At 40.5% G+C, this 17,789-nt stretch overlaps 1 long non-coding RNA gene across 3 annotated transcripts in view; it reads left to right on the top strand.

Annotated features, from left to right (window-relative positions):
- The window catches only part of LOC105297625, a 47,817-nt gene extending 34,098 nt beyond the window's left edge, over positions 1 to 13,719 (top strand). For 2 of the 3 annotated variants that reach the window (XR_896369.2, XR_002782345.1), the window contains 2 exons: positions 4,301 to 4,570; positions 12,853 to 13,719. This is a non-coding gene — a long non-coding RNA (uncharacterized LOC105297625). Of the gene's footprint in view, positions 1 to 4,300; positions 4,571 to 7,409; positions 7,443 to 12,852 lie in introns of all 3 variants that reach the window. The other variant, XR_002782346.1, reaches the window with a different exon arrangement.
- The last annotated feature ends 4,070 nt before the right edge of the window (positions 13,720 to 17,789 follow it).

Below are 17,789 nucleotides of genomic sequence, written 5' to 3'. Positions count from 1 at the left end.
AACTCCAATTGGGGGCCTACATTTCCCTCTTTCACTTGTTCCGTACTTTTATTATTTGTTTACTGAAATACTGTAACTGCTGGAAGTCTCCCAAGGAAGTAAGTCATCGTGCTATTTTGTTGTGCATGGGATTCAGGGGACGAAGAGGGACGAAGGGTAAATGGTTTTGTGGTGCTATTTGGGGCTCCAAACAATACCCATGGCAACTTCTTTGGAAACTTCAGGGTGCTCTTCACTGATAAAGCTTCAATGCAGTAATAACAGTTCAGCACTACTCATCTGAGGGTGGAACAATGAATAATTTGGGGAACCCTGCCCTCAACTCATGGTCTCATAATCTAATGATAAAGACAGAGAAGTAAAAGACAGTGCCAATCCAGGGAGATTGACACTGATGAAAATAAGTGCAAAGTGCTTCAGGATCACTTGAGCTGTGGATAAGAGGTAGAAAAAGGGAAGATGCTTTTCTGAACTTCATCCAGAAGTATAAAGAGAGATTTTGCAGCAAAGATGGGAGTGAGGTTGGTATTAATCCTGGCGGAAGATGTAGCACATGCAAAGGCTTGGTGGGTAGTGACAGTGTGGTCTGCTCAGGAACAGCAGGTCATTCCATGTGACCAGAATTTCAGAGAAAGATGACAAAAGATGAAGCTGCACAAATAAATAGAGCCACCTGTTCTGGAAGAGTTTTAAGTGCATGAGTGACATGGTTAGCTTTCTCTGTCAGAAATGCCCGTCTGGAGGATGACATGGTGACAGACTGTTGCATTACTCCAAGTAGGTGATGTTGGAGGCTTGAAACAGGGTGGTGGTAATGGGAAGAAGAAAGTATGTAACAATTTGAGGGTTTTTTGAAAGGTAAAATTGACAGACCTTAGCAACCTGTTAGACATGAGGAATGTGGGAAAGGAAAGGCTAAAGGCTGAATCCAGGCTTATGGCTCGGCTAACTGGATATACTCAAAAGTGTTAACCAATGAGAGGTTCAAGCAACTGCTCTAGGAACTCAGAGGCTGGACAGACCACAATGCAGACATGTGAGAGGTGTGGTCAGAGGGTCTCTGCCTTCAGAGAGAAAGTTAAATGAGAAGATTAAGAGAGAAAAATGGGTCTGTGGAAGAGTATGAGGCTTTGGTATCAGAGATACATGGGTTCAAAATCTCTGCTCTGCCACTAATTTACTGTGTGACCCAGACGAAGTTCTTATTTTCTGAGCTTTGGTATCATCATGTGTAAAAATTAGGAGAAAACTAATTTCTATCTCTGTGGAAAACTTAGTTTGTATATGTGTAAACACTGAACCTATGTTAATTATCACTGTCTTCGAATGCTTCAAGCACATATGTGCAGGGATTAACCCTCTATAATCAATCACAAGTAGTTATTGAATACTTATAAGAACTCAGCCACCCTTTGTTAAGGCTCACTCAGTTTGACAAGTATGATGTATAGCCATCCTCTAGTTTCATCTTTACCATAACTCTATGAAGTGGATATTATATTGTTACCCCTCTTCTACAGTTGAGGAAAATGACATTCAAAAAGTGGTAAATAGCTTTGCCCAAGGTCACGCTACTATAAGGTCCATCAGTGTAAGTGGTAGAGCTGGGATGGGAACCTGGTTGACACAACGATAGTCCTGGGTGCTATGGAGGAGCAAAGGAGACAGAAGACAGTTCCTACCCATCAAGCTCTCATCCTAAGCTGAGGACTCAAAGGCCAAGAAATGAGATCTACTCTTGGTGGTGGATTGGTTGTTGGTTTTAGGCCATCTAATCCTTCAGTAGGGCAGATGTGATTGCCTCTAATGCCCTCTAGGGGCAAGAGCACCAGGGCAGTGGACCCCCTAGCAGGAATCATTGTCTTACTGGATCTCCTGACACAAAAGGAGAACTACTTGGGCGGGGGCGGGCCGGGGCGGGGCGGAGGGCCGGGGCAACTGTTCCTAAAGGATTCAGGTTGGGCAAATTAATACACACAATCACAACTGTAGAATTTTAAGCACAAGCTGTTTCTAGTCCTGCTTTCAAAACTTTCCAGCTGAAGTCAACTCTTAAGAACTTTTATTAGAGACCTTAGCCTGCTACCCAAGTACTCTGGCAACAACTACATGCAACTATAACAAATAGTTATCATTTACTAAGCACCAAAGATTTATATGTGTCATCTCATTTAATTTTATAACCATCCAATAGATCAGATAATCCTATTCCCATTTTACAGATAAGGAAATTGATACTCAAGGAGTTATGTGACTTGAATAAGTTAGAAAGAGTTAAAAACAACAATAGCTAACACATATTTAAGGCTTACCATGTTCCAGATTTCATGTTGTAATAGACATTGTTGGTTACCTACCCAACAAGCATCCCACTCCACTCCTTCTCTGTTCACAGAATCCTAATTTTGTTCAGATATCCATCCTTTAGGAAAAAAGACTTTATATTTAGTATAACTGGCCCAGCCAATCATGGTAATCCTCATCCCTTTTGTCAGTGACTAGATTAAAGGCAGGCCTGTGACCCACCTCCGGCCAAAGATGTGGGAAAGGGCCTCAGTGAGGAAGTAGCATATTGCAAAGGCTTTGAGGGGAGAGACAGAGATTTCTGTGAGAACACCTGATGGAGGTTGACTCATTTAAACACACACACACACACACACACACACACACACACACATGCACGAAAGAAAAAGATGACCCTCTTCTGCTGCTGCATATTATAGTGTCTCAATTTGATGCCTGAAACTATGGCAGCCATCTTATGATCACAAGGAAAGCCAATCTAGGAAGCCTATGAGCTGAGGTTGGAAGAGTGTAAATATAAAAAGAACCTGGGTCCTTGATAAATTAACCAATCCTGAAACTCCCCTACCTCTGCACTTCTTGTTATGTGAAATAAATTTTTCTTATTGTTTCAGTCATTTTGATTTTGTTTGTTTCTTGCAGCTAAAGACATTCCGATACTATACTTTCTCACTTAATTGTCACCAAAAACCAATGAGGGTGATATTATTGTCCCTGTTTTACATATTAGAAAATGAAGGCTCAGAGAAGTTAAGTAATTTGTCCAAAGTCACAGAGCTAGGAAATGGCAGAATAGTATTTGAACCTAGTTCTGCTTAACTCCAGAGCCAGATTTCTTAACCACACCATACTAAGCAAAACAATGAAAATCGAACCTAGTCTGGCTAGCTCCAAAAGACCATGTGCTTTCTTACACATTTCATTGCCTCCCAAATTCTGGGGTGAAATTCCCAGAAACTTGAGGCTTTAATGTTTGGTACTTAAGGTAAGATGGCCCCTATTAGGATTTGGAGGAGCAACCACAAGATACAGGGCAGAATGATTATGGGTAAGAGGGACCCAGATACACAAGGTGGCTTGGCCTTTGTCCCCTTTTACCAGTGGACTGGGCCTTTCCTGCTACTCGGGCTTGGGAACATCTATTGAATGGGACAGCCTGGCCTTTAATGAGACACAACTAGACTAACTCTGGTGCTTGTGTACATGAAATTCCTGTCTCACTCCAGGTATTTAGTCCCAACTGGATGGGCCTAACCACTTTTCCAACCACCCCACTGGGAAATTACATGGGGTGTCAGGAAGAGATTCCTATCATCAAATGTGGGATTAGACAAAAATGACAGCTAAGATCCATTCCTTGATGAAGAGTCTAGGATTACATGAGAGATACCAGAAAGGCTTTTTTTCTGAATCTGACAAAAAAATATGGCAGTAGAAACACAGAAACGCAGTCACCTCAAATGAATATTTCTGAGCATCTTGCTTTCACAAGACTCTGTCTGGGACACAGTGATACTAATGAACACACTCATCCCAGTTGTCTAAGCTCAGTCTAGCAAGAAGGCCAAGACATGGGGCCACATAATTACAATCAGGAGGAGACAGTGCCCAGGATTTAATAAGGAAAACAGAGCATGTAGCAGGAACCTCAAGCAAGAAGAGATGACGTGACTGGAATGGTTAGGGACATTGAAGGTAGATTTGAGATGAGATTTGTAGACTGAGTAGGCTTTGAGAATGGGCAGGGAGAAAGGAAGAGAAGAACCAAGACAGACAAGAAAATTCTGTCTGCAGAGAATTGCAAGTATCTGGAGTATTCGGTGTTTATGGTGGGAAATAAGCCTAGAAAAGGCATTTGGGGTCATCCTGGGTAAGGTCCAACATACCAGGGAAGATGATTTTATTTGAATTTGGTAGGAAATGAGAAGCCAATGAGGCTTTTGATCAAAAACATGACATACTTAACATTATGCTTTCCTGTATTTTAATTCAGCAGGTACAAGCAGAATAGACATGGGAAAAGATTGAGAGTGGGGAGATCAGTTTGAAGACTTGGAGGATCCCTTCTCCTTGAGAACCTAATAAAGGCACTGCTTTCCAACTAGCAGAGCCCAGGTGACTGGCTTACTACAGAAAGGCAACTTCCATGTCCCAGGAAGAAACTCTGAGGGTTCCTGCCCGACTCGAGGCTCACACACGTCATGAGGCACACAGCAGAGGTGCTGACAGAGCCAGAGGACTGGGATCAATTACACAGGGAAAGGAGGTAAGACTTCCAGAGCTGAGCTGCAGAGAATCATCACAGAAGACAGGAGGCCCTGAAGGAGCCCAAGGCAGCCTCTTCTCAGCCAGCTGCAAGGAGCTCAGAGCGGGAGTTTCAGGGTCTGGAAGGGCTGGAGGACTTAGATACTTGGAAGTGCAGTGCAGTCCTAGGATGTGAGGATCAGGGGGTTTCTGAAAGGATATAGTAACAGTCTTATTGAAAAGCTTGGCCAGTTCTGCATGATTTCTGGGACAACTAGGTCTTTTGGCCCTGGATCTGGAAAGTGGGGGGTTGCACTGCATTTCCTCCATGCTGTCACTGGCTACAGAGAACTCCTGCCATCAGCTGCCTTTGGGCCACGGACAAACCCTTTCCTGAGTCCTCCTCTCAATTCCTTTCAACTTAATTCATCACCTATGTGAGGCTCTGAGAGTCAGTATTGGCTCTGACAAGCTCTGGCCAGACATGTACACATTTCCTACACCTTCTTTAAGACTAGCACTCCTGGCTCATTCCTTCTTGATGGTCTGTGAACATTGCCATAAGGTTTTATGAAAAATCAGGCAGCCCCATGAAGTCATCACTCTTTATATGGAGAACCCTGCAGGTAACATAAACGGGGCAAGGGGATGGGTTTAAGAGAAAGTCGCAGTCTTCCAACAGATACACTGGTTGATATTCTCCATTTTTTGGAATGCCTAGCTCTTGTGGCCTAACCTCCATTTCTCCACTTTTCACAGAGGCACAGATACTAAGAAATATTTCTCCCCTTAAAGAAAAACAAGAGTTGCAAGCGTGATGACAAAAGGATGTAGTGGAGATGAGCAAGTTACAAAATACATATGACATCTGAGGACAAACAACACTTAGCTCACGTGGGAATGACAGCCTAGTGTGGCTGGGTCTTCTGATTTTTATTCAAAGGCTGGAGATCTAGAATTTTGTACAAAACCTCTCAATTTTTAATGTTGGCCAAACAATTTAAAAAGAAAATTTTGTGAGACAAAGAAAACACATCTTTGGGCCAAATCATCCTAACAATTTATTATCTCTGTCCTACAGTGTCAGATCTGAGCTCCTTAGCTTGGAACTCAAGCCATTTATGACCTGACTTTTGCTCATCTCCCTCCACTTCCCAACCGTGCTTCCATGGTCTTCGCAACACACGTGCCTACCTGTGGTCCCCCAGACTCTGATTTTTCCTGTCTTTGCACCTCTGCATTACTGGTATCTGTCTGTAATCCACATCCTCCTTTCTCTGCCTGGAAATCTTTTAAGCAATTTCTTAAGACTCAGATCAACTTATACTTTCTTTTGAAAGCTTCCCTTTTCTTTGTACTTCCTTCTGAAAGCCTCCCTCTTTTTTGTAAGATTAGGTGCTGTTCATTCTTTCTATGCTCCCACAGTACTCTGAACATATTTCAGGCAGACCTCCTACCATACTGTCCTGGAATTTCTAGTTTCCTTGATGTTGGACAATAGCCTGAGAACTCTCTGAGGGGGATACTTTCATCGTCTCTCTGACCCGGGAACCTAGGATAGAGAGTGAAAAATATACAAAGAAAGTGAAAATAGTTTCATCAGAGGGGAAAAGGAAAATTCAAACGAGATAGAACCAGAGGCCTGAACATTTCAAGTAATATATCTAAGAGGTAGTAGCAGGTGATACACAGACAAGCCCAGGAATCAGAAATCAGGATAATTAAAACAGGTTAGTAAGTGAAGTGGATTAAAATAGAAGCTATGTAAGAGGTAAGGGTGTCTGCAGCCTATTTTCACAGAGTGCTGAGATTGATGAGTTTCTTTCAGGGGTTCATTCTTTCAGCAAACATCTATTGGGCATCTATTCTGTGCCAGATACTGTTAGGCACCATAATTACAGAGAGGAACCAGATATGATCCCTGTGCTTAAGCTTATGGTCTGATGGAGGAAATGGACACATAAATAAATAATGACAGGGAAATGAAATAAATCTCACAACAGAAAGAAGCACAGGGGGCTATGATAGCACAGAGGAAGGGCTCCTGATCAAATAAGGCCCAGAAATGGTAATTTATCTGAGGTCATAAAGCTAGAGAGGAGCAGAACCAGGATGAGAACCCAGGCCCCTCAGAAAAGCCCACTCTTTCCATTGTAGAAAATTGGAAGAAGATAGAGACAACTTTATGGTGATGAAGAAAATTTGTGTCAGCTTGGTTAAACTGCAAATGTATGGTTCTAGATTAAAGCTGGTCAAAACAATAATTGCTTGAGATTTGAGAAGCAGAAGTGAATCAGCAGCCATTGCTCTCTGGAGATCATGGGGGTTAGTTACAGCAACAACAGATATGGCAGATGCCGGTAGATTCCAGCTTGTCTTCGCTCTCTACACCACATCCAGCTCTTCCCAACTGCTGACTCTCTTGGCCAATAGTAACTCCAAGCCCACCATCAGACAGTTAACTATGGACCCACAGACTTCTGTAGACTTTTCCCTCAGCTACCCCTTCACAGCAGCTGGTGTGCTTAGTTTCCTCAGAGATTTACTGCTTGGTGACTTCACAGATCTCGGTCCTCTTCACTCTCAGAGCTGAACTGTCTCAGCTCCTCCCATAACTGTTTAAGACGAATTGTTATAGTAAATCCCTTATCCCAAAACTCAGAATAGCTCTTCTTCTTTAGTTGAACACTGGCTGAAATACTGTGCTGAAAATCATCGAGTGGATAGAAGAATAGACTAAGGTTAGAAGTCAGCTGCACCAGTATCTCCATAACTCCAGAGCCTCTGCACTTAGTAGTTCAGTAAACATTTGTTGAATTGCATTGTATTTTTACATTGCTTTCACTTCTTTATTGGTACAGGTATCACTGCAAAGAATAGCTTCTGGGGAAGAGGTGAGGGTTTTTTTTTTGTTGTTTGTTTTGTTTGCATCTGTTTAATTCTTTTCCTGGGATCAGTGCAAGGGTATGGAATCCTTCATGGCTCAAGCTCTGAAGTTTTGACTCAGGACAGTATCTGTTGTGTTGGCTACATGTGTTCTTCATCTCCTGGGGTATAATAGATTTTCCTCTGGCTTTAATTTTCCTCTCTCTCCCTCACCTCTGTCTCATTCTTGTGCAAAAACAGAGAAAAACCCATTCTTGTGCATTTTCTCCAAAGAAAGTATTTCACGCTCTAATCAGATCAGCCAAAAAAAGATATATTGGGTTACCCTTTAGGGAATGCTCCTCTGGCAGGCTGGGTTAGAAGTGGAAGAAAAAAAAAGACATCTGGAAGTAGAGGCTCTGCTCACTTGGGCTGGATGGACAGCAATCAACTTTGAACCACTTAATTGCCAGAGAATTTCCTCCTTGCTCCTTAGACCATTCAGTACTTGTTGGGAGAAGACATGTTACATATTCACTCTGCCTCCTGGAAAGCTGGATTAAATGTTGTTTCAATTAGACAACCGTTTATGGAATGTCTGTTCTAAACCAGTCCCTATGCTAATTGCTGGAGATACTGCCCTTGAAGTATTTTCGGCCGAAAAGGATGGGAAACAATGAGTTATAGCACAAGTCAGACATTAATAAGTGCTGGAAAAGAGGCATAAACAAAGCACCATGGAACAGAGGAGGGAGAAATTATACTTGTTAAGGGAGTGGCAGGCTGGGGGAAAGACATCTAAGAGAAGTGTTAAAGAATGTATAGGCAGAGGGAGCTAACATTTATTAAGCATGAAGCTAGATTTCACAGAGGAAGATTAACCAGGGGAGAGAGCTAACAGTTAACTCTCTGATCATCTATCCTGTGCTGGTCACTGAGGCAAGTATTGTACATATTTTATCACATTAAATCTTCCCCAAAACCCATCTGGAGGAAACTGAGGCACAAAGAAGTGAGGTAACTTGTTCGAGAATTCGAAAGCAGTAGAACTGGGATTCAAACCCAGATCTCTCTGACTTCCGAGAACATGCCCTGTTCCTATGTGTGCTTGAAGAATTATTTTAAAAAGACATTTGAGATAGACTATAAAGAATGAGAAAAATTTTGAGACTTCAAAAGGCAAGGGAGTGGAAGAAAGGACGGGGTAAAAGCATTCCAGGCAGAAGAATGGGAGAACAGCCCCAGGGCGGGGCGTGAAGGTGCACTGCCTATCTCTGGCATTTTAGGCAGTCTGGGATGATTGTGAAAGGACATGTCCACACGCCCACACCACTGTCGTCTCTGGTTCAACATGCCATTCAGTAATTCACTCAACAGTGCTGGGGACTCAGAGCTCAAAAACCTCAGTCCTTGCTCTCAAGGAGTCTCCAATCTAATTAGAATCTGGTGAGATAACGGCTGTCACTACTGATTGTCTTGTACACTTTAGCTCAGTGTGTGTGTGTGTGTGCGTGCACACGCATGCACGCATACACACGTGTGCATATTCATACAAGTGTTGTTTGGATTGTTTCCTTCTCACAATCATTTCTCAACACATATATTCCCTGGGCTCTCCATAAGTGTGTGTTCCTTTATTGCCTCTGCCTTTAGCAAGGCTTGAATTTGAACTGCTGGCTTTGGTGTTAGATAAGTTTAAAGCCCATAGCATCTCATCAAGGGCCCTTTCAACCCAAGAGAAACCTGACCTGGTCTTCCACTAGCTCACCTAGAAAATAATGATCAACCCTAGCATTGCAACAAAAAGATCCTCATTGGAACTGACAAGAAAGTGGACACCTTCTACCATTTCTCTGCAGACTTCACAAGTGTTTAACAAGTCTTGAAAGAGAATACGTCTCCAAGCCTTTCATTCAGCAAGCTGGAGCAGAGTTTTTAAAAATGCATTTCATCTCTGGCAAAGTACAGCAGAACGTTATAAACAGCTGGAAACTCTCTGAGGTGAAGACAAGCTGGATATTATGTGTGGATTTATAGTTCCCCACCCCCTCATGATAGCTGATTTTTATTTCTGACAAGATTATTATTTCCATCTTTATGAAATATCTTGGATCTCACCTGTGATAATTACTGATTATCATCAGTTTCTCACCTGAGGTGACTTAGCATTTGGGTGAACCTAAAAAAGTTTTTTTTCCTCAATGAACTAGAGAAAACTCAATGTGTAAGGTTATGTATTTCCATTTTCATTTGCAATTCCCTTTGACTTTCTAATGATCAAATCATTAATCAGTGTCAAATCACCTTCCAGAACACAGACAGTATTTTTGCCACTTAGGACTCAATGTGGATTAGATGGCAATAACTTGTGTTATTAGGTCTGGTGCTCTCTTGTGAGGTACTGTGGTAATCACAAAGCCAGAAACTTTTAGGGTACAATCAAGATCTCAGCGGCCATCTATAGTTTTTAGCTAAGGGTGTACATCACAATCTTCTGAAATTTGATAGAGCTCCCCAAGTTATTTAGATAAGTACTCCCAGCTTAGGACCACTAAGAGTCCAACATCTTTCATTTTGCTTCCTGCCATCCTATGCATTCTTTTTGCTTCCACCACTTTGCTTTTCCCACTTCCTCTGCTGTGATACCTTTGATACTCTCTCTTTACTTCTCTGCCTGGTCAAATCCTGTTCAACCTATGAGGCCCAGCCCAAATGTTACCTCTGCTATGAAGCCTTCTGTGATACAGATATCCTCTCTCCCTGATCCCAGAGTACTTTTTAAACACGTTTATGAACATTCTGTGTATTAGGTTCTCCTATGGTATACAGAGCTATCTGCATGTATCTAACTTCTCCACTCAACTGTGAGCTTCAGGAGGAAAATGGTTGTACTTTATTCTTCTCCTTATTTCCAGGGCCTGGCATGGGACCTGACACTCTTTCATTAAATGAATGAGGAGGTTGATACTCAAAAGAAGTAAAAAGACTTTACTTTGGTCCATTTAATTTAACCAGATCTGGGCTTCCTCTGCATTTATTCACTAAGTTGCTTACAAAGAAAGATGTGCAAGTATGTGAAAAGGAAGGACATAAAAAGCCATGATATTAGTTTTAATATTCTTTTAAAAACATCATTTGCCCAACAAAAGTAATAATAGCTGCTTTAATCTGAATTAGTAATAGAAGGGTGGATATCAACTTGAACTCAAGGATGTGTTTTCAAAGAAATAAAACAATCTCAAAAAAATCCAAATCTTAATTGATTGGTTAAATCAATGTAGGCAATTTTAGCCTGAAAATCAGCCCTGCCCTTGGTTCTGTATACAGCTTATTTCACCTCTCTGGGTCTCAGATGGTAAAATGATGGGTTAATCTGATTATCTCCAATGTTGTTCTAACTCTGAGGTTCAATTACCTTAACCAGACTCATTAGTTAACTTATATAGCAGTTTCTTTATTTGGCTCTACTCCATACTTAGGAGAATGAAGTATTCTTAACAAGATACTGAGGAGTTTTACAAAATATGTTATTAAGTCATAACAATAATTAAATGCCTAAAACTTGGGAAATCAAGGAAAAAGAATCATTACACTTCTCCCACTGTAATATGTCATTGTTTTGGCATGTTTTCTTCCATTATTATTATTTTTTTGTCTGGATATTTACATGTATATACTTTTTCCACTTATCAGAAGCATATTCCTTGATGTTATTTATAATTCTTATTTTAAATGACTACATGATGAGATGTGTGAAATATGTAAATACTCCTATTGTAAGATATTTAGGTTGTCAATTTTTTGATAGCATTGAAATTAAAACCTGTCAATGTAACTTTTCCTATATTTTGGATTATTCTCACTAATGGGAATCCTGTATCAAAGAGTATGAACATTTTTATGACTCTTATCACACATTGCCATAGTTTATTTTAGTTAGCATCTGTGATTTTGCTGTGCAGCATTCTTTCACCTCCCTCTGTTAACATTACACTAATTTTCCTAAGGGAAATCAAGCCTACCCTCACACCCACTCTATGTGCTTTGGGAATAATTGACTTTATTCCTATCCCGTTTCCTTCCGTTTCCCAGAGAGCAACATGTGGTCAGGCCTGGCAAATCGGGGCCATACATTCCCCTGGCCATAGTTCAGGGATGGGTATGTGACCCAGATAGAGCCAAAAGCAACAGAGCAAGAAGACTATTGATAAGACTTTTGGAAGAAGTGGCATGTGCTCTTTTCTGCTCAGGCTGTAAGCAGGGAGGATAATAAAAGCCTGAAACTGCTGAGAGTCAAAACATGAAACCTGAGAATGAAGCCAACACAGTAGAAGACAGAGCTGAGGGTTGGAGAAAAACTAAGACTGGCCCTATTTGAATCTCTGGATTCAGTAATGCCTGAAGCTAGAACTACCCCAGGACTTATTTTCAAGTAAAGGGAACCCAAATTTTCCATTGTTCCTTAAACCATTCATTCATTCATTTATTCATCATTTGTTACACACACATATACACACACATACACACAAACCCTTAACTATTATAAGTTTTTTTGTTTTAATCCTTTTTACTTATTTTTTTAATTAATAAACTTTGTTTTTTGAGCAGTTTTATGTTCACAGCAAAACTGAGTAGAAAGTTCCCATATGCCCCTGCTCCCCACCACTCCAACACTCCACACACACAAACTATCAACATCCCACACCAAAGTGGTACATTAGTTACAGTGAATAAACCTGCACTGAAATATCATCACCCAAAGTCCATAGTTTACATTAGGGTGCACTCTTGTACATTCCATAGGTTTTGACAAACATGCAGTGACATGTATCCACCACTGTAGTGCCTTTTTACTTTTTATTGAGGTATAACCTACATAAAGGACAAAATTTTACATGTACAGACTTTTACATATGCCTGTCTCTTCACTTAATCTCTACCCAGATCAAGATTATAGTACATTTATAGCACCCTGGTAAGGTCCTACATGCTCCATCCAAACAGTTACTCCTCTAAAAGTCTTTACTATTCGGACTCGTATGACTATAGTTTTTGACTGCTTTTGAACTTCATATGAATGGAATCTCACAGTATGACAGCAACTTCTTAGCCTCTCAGCAGCCCAAGCCTACTGTCATAACGAGAAGAGACTTGGGGGTTTTAGGGCATGAGTGTGTTTTGAATGTGAGAGGGGTATAGTTGTGGACAGAGGACTGACTGTGGTGGATGTTTTCCAAAAATGGCCACAGCAATATTTCTAGTGCCATGATTTTTCAGAACTCTACCACTCTTCCATCAGGAAATGGAATCTATTTCCCTTTCCCTTGAACCTGGGTGGGCTTGACTGTTCTAATCCAGAGTATGGAAGAAAATAATGCTATGATTTCCACAGTTTGATTGTAAAAATAATATAGGTTCCTCTTGTCTCTTTCTCTCTAGTCACTTGCCCTTGGAATCTGGCCACATGTTGTAAGGAAGCCATGCTACATGGAGATGTTACATACAGATATTCCCACTGATAATCCCAGCAAAGATTCCAGGCAACACCCAATATCAACTGCCGGTCATATGAATAAATAAGCCCTCAGATGATTCCAGATCTTAGCCTTTAAGCTGCCCCAGCTGGTGCCTGGAGTAGAGATGAACTGTCTCCACTAAGCCCTACCCAAATTGGAGATTCGTGAGCAAAAAAAATTGTTTAAGCCACAGCAACAGTTTATCATGCAACCATATAACCAGAACTCCAAAATATCTGTGGTTCTTGGGAAGAGTCTTCTGGTAATATATGACATGAAACAAATTATTTTTCTCTGTAGACTTTCGTTTCCCCAACTATAAAATGGAATAATAATTACTATGTCATGGGAATGTTGTGAGGTTTAAATAACGCACATGAGGTGTCCTTTTTATAATGGGACTTCAAAAAATTATACCTAATATTTCAACTAATTTCTATCAAGTTTTTCTAGATTTATTGCTTTTTAGACACACAAATATAAAACCTGATTTTGTGTACACACACACAGACTTGCTTTGAGGAAAGCCAGCTACCATGTCCTAGTGAAGATGCTCAGATAGTCTTATAGAGAGATCTACACAGTAGGAAACAGACCTCTTGCCTAACTTGCTAACCATGTGCGTGAGCTACCTTGGAAGCTGATCCTCCATCTCCAGTCAGCCTTCAGACTGCAGCTGACATCATGACTGCAATCTCTTAAGAGATTCTAAGCCAGATGACTCAACTAAGCCACTCTCGATTCCCATAGAAACTGCAAATACTGTATGAAATAAAATTTTTAAAATTATTCTTTTAAGTCACTATGATTTGGGATAATTATGCACTAATAGTTAATAGATATATCAACATGGGAAGGGATGTAGGGGAGATCTGATTCAAGGTTTTGGGCTGTTTTAAGATCTATGTGAAGGACAGTGGTGGTTGAATGAACTTAGAAGTGCTGATAAGATTGAGTCCAAAATAAAGCCAGAGAACAGACTTGGAAGTGAGGCTGTAAACCGCAGGCAGATTTCACTGAAGTTGAAGAGCAGGTTTGGTGAGGATAAAGGAATAAGAGATCTGGAATTTAAAAAAAAAGTTTTGTTTAGAATGTAGAATACCTTGGTTACCGGTTTCAGAGGTAGAACAGTTCTGGAGAACAAAATACAGGATATAGTCACAGAAGTGGGTGCTCGAGTGGCAGTGCTTGGGAAAGGTTTGTATACCTACCTCTCTTGTGAGTACAAAGGCAGAGTGGACAAGGGAGCAACCTAAGCTGCTAATAGCAGACTGTTAAAAATCTTCATCCTAAAATTCTTTTATCCCTAGAGTAATGGAATGAGAGTGGAATGAAGTTTGCATGGCTTGATGGTGAAAGCCTCAATGTAGGGGTAGTTAGTCTGAAAGTTGTAGTGACAAGTTAGGAGAATGCCAGCCTTTACTTGGTGGTTTAAGATACTGAAGATGTAGGGATAAGGGAGAACTCTATATGAAGAGCTTCAAGGGAAGCAGTGAACTTAAGGAAAATGTCAGATTTTAGACAAGATAAAGAGAGGACAGAAGTGCTCTAAGAGAAGGTTAGCTGTGTAAGGAAGTTTCTTTGCATTTGCATGGGTTTGCTTATAAAAAAAAATAAGCTGGAACTTTATTGTTGGCAACTGGGAGCCACCAGAAAGTTTTACACAGGAGACTGACATGTTGAGCTTTAAACCTTAGAAAGCTCATCCTGACAGCATGGGCGGTACAGTGGATGTACTGGGCAAGGAGTGCACAGAGGTTCCTTTGGAAGAAAAGGGTTGGTAAAAAAGGTCCATTCCACACAGGTAATGAGGCCTCATCATCAGCCCACCAAAACAATGGGGTCAGCTGTTTAGGAAGTAGAGACTACAGAATTTAATAGACAGTGAGGGAAAGGAGTAAAAGCAGTGGCCAGATCTTTCACCCCCTTTCCGAAGTTCTTCTAGCACTTCTGATCTTCCATTGAGCTTAGGTATGTGATTGCCAGTTATCCGGTTTTACTTTCATTCTCTTTCCTATCCCCCAAATCCACTCATCTTGATTTATTTGATATTCTACTTGTTTTTTGGTCTTGCTATTCCTATTTTTAGTACACACCTTGGCTATACCAGTATGGTAATAACACTTTCTGAAGGTAAGAATCTAAGGGCAATGTGGTACAGTGGAACAAGCAGCAGCCTATGAGTCAAAAGCATTGGTTTTCAGTCCCAGTTAACTCATTTGACTTCTTTGGAACTCAGTTTTCTTCATTTAGAAAATGAATCTCTAAGGTCTTATCCATTTCAAATTTGTCTACCTGTACAATATGATAGAACCTTAACAGATATTTTCATGACAATGGTGAAATCTACTTTCTCTAATATAGTACTACAAAATTAGAATGGTAAATGGTACACATCTTGAAGTTTGTTTCAAGAAACCTGCTTACTCAATAGAGTAATAAAGTTTGAGAGAGGTACTATGCTCTAATAAACTTTCCCAGACTAGAGGTAGTTATGTCTAATAGGATAATAAGTCTTAGTTTTTTTTCTTTGGAAGTAGAGGGTGGCTTTCATTTTATTCACCACACATTTCCTGAAGTCAAAGTGCCTTCATCTGAAATCATGGCTCTGCTACTTACTAGTTTATTTTGGGCAAACTACTTAACCTCTTTGTGCCTTAGTTTCTTCATCCATAAAATGGGAATAATACTGTTACCTCATAAAGCTAATGTGGCGATTAAACAAGTTAATGTATGTAATAACAGTTAAAATAGAGAAAACTCTGGATAAGAATTAGCTATTATTTTTATGTGCTAGCCACTAGAGTACAAAGACCTGGCTTCTCTCCTTAAAACCTCATTGTCTAGTCAGGAAGATTTTTTCAATGACCATTATAAGGGCTCATTGTCTGGTCAGGATGATTTTCAAACAACCAGAATTCAGTGTTCTGAGCTCTGTAATATGATGTGTAGTAAGAGGTGAGAATGCTTGTCTCATCCTAGAGGTAAAGGTAGGGGCAGGATAAGCTTCCTCAGGGTAAAGTTTGAGTCTGATCCTTAATGAAGAGAATTTAATGTTGGGAACATCTGGGAATATGGAGCAGTCAGAGGCAGCAAGTAGAAGGCAGCTTCTGACTACAAATGACAGATATGGCTAGGAAGAAAGGAGGATGTGGTACATTAGAGGTAGTTGATGCCAGAAAATCAACATCACTTGAAAGCTTGTTAGAAATATAGAATCTTAGGCCCTATCCAGACTTAATCTAAATTTGCTTTTTAACAAGATCTTCAAACAGTTCTTAATGAACATTAAAGTTTGAGAACCACTGGTCTAGAGTAGACTCTAGACCAAGGGGCTTTGGTTTAAATACTGGCTTTACCATTTACGTATAATGTGTGACTTTAGGCAAGCTATTTAACTTCCTTCCTATGACTCAATTTGTAATTAGGAAATAGTTTCTATTGAATAGTTTCTAGGGAATAGTTCTTGAAACAACCTCATAAAGTTGTTTCAAGGACTAAATGAATATGTGAAATGCTTGGAACAGTACTGGCACTTAGTAAGCACAATTATCAGTTATAATAATTGACTCACATGCTACTTATTATGGTCAGGATCAGTTTTATAAGCACTTTGTCTTTCCATATCTACTCAATTACCTGTCACCTTGACATGACACTTTAAAGTCAGAAGACCTGGGGTTATAAAGGCCAGTCCCTTTCAACTCCTAGCTTTGTGAAATTGAGTAAGTTCTTGAATATCTGTGTTTTTCTCATTCTTAGTAGGGGGAAATCTTAATAATTGCTTCACTGAGCTGCTGTGAGGGTCAAATCAAAGAATGAATGTTAAACTATAAAAATCTTCTATTAAAGTTTCAGTTGCCATCTTTCCAAGAGTTCTTAACTGGCCTGAAAACAGGTGGTACCTCAATTTAGTGGAAAACAGATGGTAGAGAAAGCATTGGAAGGTCAGGGAGGGAGAGCCTGTCTATTACTTGTCCACCTTCATGACTTTCTGAAGGGGCATGCCGGCTTTGGTTTTTACAGTAACAATTTTCCTGGACCTCGGAAAGTACTTTTAGCTAATGTGCAAATTGTAGGAAACTTAAACGCTATTTCTCTTCCTAACCTACACCTCCATTCAAGAACATGAAGTCTCACACGTTTGTATAGTGGTCCACAATTTACAAATAACTTTTTCCTACGTTGTGTATCACGACATTCCCATGGGGTAGTATTAATTTCATTTAAAAAAAAACAACTTTGTTAATGTCAGCATATTAAAAACCACTTTTGACTTGAGCATATTTAAAAACCTGATCCAATGTTTCCACAAGTACAAAATTTAAGAGGAAGGGCAATCACAAAATTTGATTGAATCTTCAACAATACCAAGCACTGGCTTCAATTTTATGACAGCGAGTAACTATATATTGGGCCCCTTTTCTCATCTGTAAAACAGGGGTAGCAATACTTTCTTCACACAATTGTTCTAAGAACAAAGGCTGAAGGGTGAACCTACCACGTTGTAGAGCCTAAAATAAATCCCTTTTCCTTCTTGCCTTTGACAGACATAGCACGAGATAACACTATCATTCCCACTTCGTGCAGAAACCCGAAGTCAGGGACGCTCGGGTTCCCCTTCTCTGCAACTCCGCAACGCCTAAATCGAGTACAGGCAATTGCGATGTCCACTGCGTTGGTTCCTGTAGCGCAGACTCTCCTGGTGTCTGGGTGGGTGTGTGTGTGTGGGGGGGGGGGCGTGTTAGCACTGGGCTCTGTCCCCACTGGAGGCAGGAGGTTGGGGAGGGAAAATGTGTACGTGTGTGCCTGTACAGGGTGTGCATTGTGCGACTCTGCGGGGGCGCCGTGTGTGTGTGT

This window comes from Pteropus vampyrus, unplaced genomic scaffold (genome assembly GCF_000151845.1).
Source record: "Pteropus vampyrus isolate Shadow unplaced genomic scaffold, Pvam_2.0 Scaffold141, whole genome shotgun sequence".
Taxonomy (NCBI): domain Eukaryota; kingdom Metazoa; phylum Chordata; class Mammalia; order Chiroptera; family Pteropodidae; genus Pteropus; species Pteropus vampyrus.
The sequence above is the reverse complement of the archived record's forward strand: the minus strand, read 5'-3'. Positions and strand labels throughout refer to the sequence as shown.